Here is a 4,125-nt window from a genome sequence, read left to right as displayed (position 1 = left end):
ATCTGAACGAATGTTTAATAAATGTCAAACATCAAACTAACTTTACCGCCATTGAAGACGCACCAATATTCCCTTAAATATGCAACAAAAAGCATAAGTATATATAATGATTACAATAACATCCACAGTCTTGATACTCCTCTCTCAGTGGGAAGGCGTGCCGCGCGCAGATGACGTCGTCAAACAGTTCTCGTGCCACTGCCACATTCCCCCAGCGGCGCCACGGTTGAGAGAAAGCACGCGTTTTCGGTTTAATTCCTCCACTCTTCTTCTCGTTCTGTTCTGCGTTGTTGCGTAGGACCCTACGGCTTGTTTTGTTCCTTGGCTTCCTCCAGTCGTCTGCTGAAAGTTTGTTGCAGTGAGTAACGTTATAGTTTCTTAAAGTTTGCCGTTGTTTGTCGTTCTAACTTTGAACTCTGTGTTTGTTTTATTGTTCAACTCTGGACTGTGTTTTGTTGTCTATTATAAACAACGTAAAACTATCTGAAGAGGATGACAAACGACAGCGTTTCTTCTCATCAATAACCGTGGTTTCTTAACACATCTCGGTTCTTTTTAAACTGACATAACGTGTGTTTTTAGCCAGTTAGCTTGATAGTAGGAAGTCTCTTTAAACTTCAGCTTGTAAACTTAACGCTAAACCGAGGGCTAACTAATTACACTCTGTTTAACTCCTGAGTCAAAGATTTTGACTGACTCGGAGAGCGATTAGTTTGTCATGAATACGTTAACCGTTAGACACCAACAAGACCAGATGATCCGGAGTGTTTCTTAGGACCTCTGTTATCTTTAACTTACTGCGGTAATCACAAATGGCAGTTCCTCTTGTGAGCTCTTCACTTGAAGAGTCTGCTGAAGTTTGCTTATTTAAACGTGCTTGTTTATGGATGTTAACACATTATGAGTTTAGTTCTTTTTAATTCAATTGCGTCTTGGATTTCTCTAGTACTCTCATTGGCCTAATTTCAGATGTTTTCCTCCCGTGTGGAACAGATCGGAAATGACCCCATGAACTTTTAAGAAGGAACAAAAGCACAAGGCTTCCAATATTCTCTGATCGGTTTCAAACCTAATTCATATGTGGAAATAAATCTGATATGGATTGGTTACGTGCATTTGCGCCTGCCATGTTGTAAACGGTCAGAGCGGTTATTGCCCTGTTAATGGCAAACTGTTGGATGTCAAATGTTTTTGAAACATCTCGCAAGATACATCTATTACAAATTAAACGTCTCTATTTGACTCACCGAGTCTTCATTTCGTTCGTTTGTGTTAAACAGACGAGAGCTTCCATCTGTTGCTAACTGTTGTGCAGACTCTATTAGTTCTGGTGAAATTACAAAATAAAATGCACACATGTCCCTGCTCTACAAAATGTTCCAGAATAACATACCCATCAACCAATCAGAATGGAGGGATACATTTTCAACAAATTTACGTTTTTTTTCAGTCAGGGTTTGATGCCTTACATCCTTGTTATTCACTTATCATTTCACTCTGATTTTAGGAATGAATAATTGGAAGGGTAAGGTTTAGGGGTTAGGCCTATATTTTTGAATAGGAATGTTTAATCCAGGATCAACAAAAGATGTTGATCCAGGAACATGTCTTGCTTGGCAAAATCACGGTGACCACGTTTAAATAGCTCTCAAGTGTCATGAACTGAAAGAGTCATTGTTTTCGTCTTTGTTTGAGAATGCCAAGGATGCTGCCTAAAGCAGTTTTGGTTATGAAAAACCCTAGGATGTACTGTATGTGAAATTTTTTTGATTCATTCAACATTTTTTTTCTACCAATATTGAAAGAGTTTATCCATGCCCATTACAGTTCCTTAAAAAGATGAAGTCCTTTGGTCCGTGCACTTTCATGACTGTGGTTGAGGAGTCCAGATCTTCCTCCTCCCTCGTTTTCCACTAATTCAGACCAGATGGAAATTAGAGCCACTGATGCAAGCCAAGAGATAATACTCACAACCGTGTGTTCCCATGCCAGATAGCACCCCCCAAACAAACATGCACGTCTGTGCTATCTGTTGGCCAATTTCACTAACGCATATCATTTTCAGTGAGAGAGGGAGTTGGCATACAGGATCCAAGCCGGCTGACCGTCCTGCTGTCAATTCATGTGAAGAAGAACCACTTAGAACATGTGTAATATGTTGTGGAGGTGTGGAAATCTTGCGGACATGAAGCTTCACCTTGAAGCATGCTTGAAAAAATGCAGATTATGGTCAATGACATGCAAATGTGAGGCCTCCTAAAAATTGACAGCAGTGTTCCTATTTTAACATCAAATCAGTCTTAAATGATGGGGATTGGATTTTGAAAACTGACTTACTTTAGACAATCCAAGATGTAGAGTAGTTTGTTTCTTCATTGGAATAGATTTTGAGAAATTTAGAATTACATCACTTGCTCAGTGGGTGCCATCAGAATGAGAGTCCAAACAGCTGATAAAAGCATCACAATAATCCACACAACTCCAGTCCATCAATTAACATCTCGTGAATCTCTTCCTTCAGTCCATCCCCTGTTGTCCTCTCACACCAACATATCCATTTAGGACTGTTTTCACTTGTAAACGTGCATTTTTTCCCGATTCAGGCAAGACTACTTTTTCAAGGGAGAAACAAATATTATGGATAGGATGTTAAATGATGGCCTGGAGGCATGTGGATAACTTATTATGATTGTTTTTATCAGCTGTTTGAACTTCTCATTCTGATGACACTGAGCAAGTGATGTAATGCTAAATTTCTCCAAATCTGTTAAGATGAAGAAACATTATCTACATCTTGGATGGCCTGATGGTAAGTAAAGCGGGTTTTAACTTTTGAGTGAACTATTCCTTCAATATATTGATTTTCACAGCTTCTGTATTTGAGGTGTTCATTGAGCCAGGTTCAGTAAACATCAAAGGGCTGATGAAGAACTGATGGCAGATGTACATACAAAAGCAGCCAGAGCTGTATGTTCTGTGGTTTTATTTTTTGTATCGGTTAAACCGCATAAGAACAATGAGGGGATGAGTCAAGCTTTCTGTTGCTTGGAAACAAGAGCACCCACCCAGAAGACACCAGACTCCTTTTTTGTTTTTTTAAACCCATTAACCCATCCTTTCAATAAAATGTTTGGTCTCTTTCTGGTTTCATTTATATAATTCAAAGATTGATAGAAATGTCTTGCATAAAACAAATGGCATCACTAATGGAATTCTCTGTTGTCTTTTCAGGTGTGTAGAGTTCCCTGGACGGCAGCTTAAGATAGCAGCTGGTCAAGCCTGTTGTTTTCTTCTGGCACTCGGTGAGGATCTGTTTCTTTAAGAATAGCTTTCATGGTAAATCTATTACAGAACATTTGGTGGGTTTGCAGACTGGTCGTCATCAAAAAAAAAGGAAGGAAGTGACCTTGAGGTTTATGTTACTGAATTACTTCAACGGTAGCATTTTTTTTTGTGTGAGTGAGTAATGACAATGGGCGTTCTTTCACATTCACAGCACATTACAACATCACACTCTTACTTGATCTTGACAAACTGGGTGTCATCAGCAGGGCCGTCGCTAGTGGGGTGAAGGTGGTGACGATTATAGGGTCCGGGGGGGGGGGTCCCGACGATCTCAACCGACTGACTGAGGCCAGCATAAAAATCACTCAAGACAGTTGACTCGCCACTGCCGCGCACGGCCACGAAAGATTATCATTTTTCATGTGTTTTTAAACCTTGCCAATTAAAAAATTTAAATGAGTTTAAAGCATTCAAACACAAGACGTGGGAAAGCTCGACTGATTATGCTACTCGCGCGTTATGTTCGGTGCGCACGCAGAGAGCAGTGTGTTACGGACACCAACACCGAACTGATGAGATCTCCTTCAGGAAGTTCGCGTCCTCCTGCACCTGATGAACAAATACAAATTGCATTTTAAACAAAAAGAGAAAAAGATGTGAAAGAGCCCAGTTCAGCACCCGCGGTGTTCTGGTGTTTAGGGCTCATGCAGAGATGTGTCTCAAAGCCTCTTCCTGGTTTTGTACAGACAAATACATGATACAACTTATGTCATAATACCCTCCTTGAAAAGTGTAATCGGAAAAACTGTCGGTTATGTCTTAAGTGAAAGTAAGCAGTTG

This window comes from Carassius auratus, unplaced genomic scaffold (genome assembly GCF_003368295.1).
Source record: "Carassius auratus strain Wakin unplaced genomic scaffold, ASM336829v1 scaf_tig00014271, whole genome shotgun sequence".
Classification (NCBI taxonomy): Eukaryota; Metazoa; Chordata; class Actinopteri; order Cypriniformes; family Cyprinidae; genus Carassius; species Carassius auratus.
Note: the sequence above shows the minus strand (reverse complement) of the source record.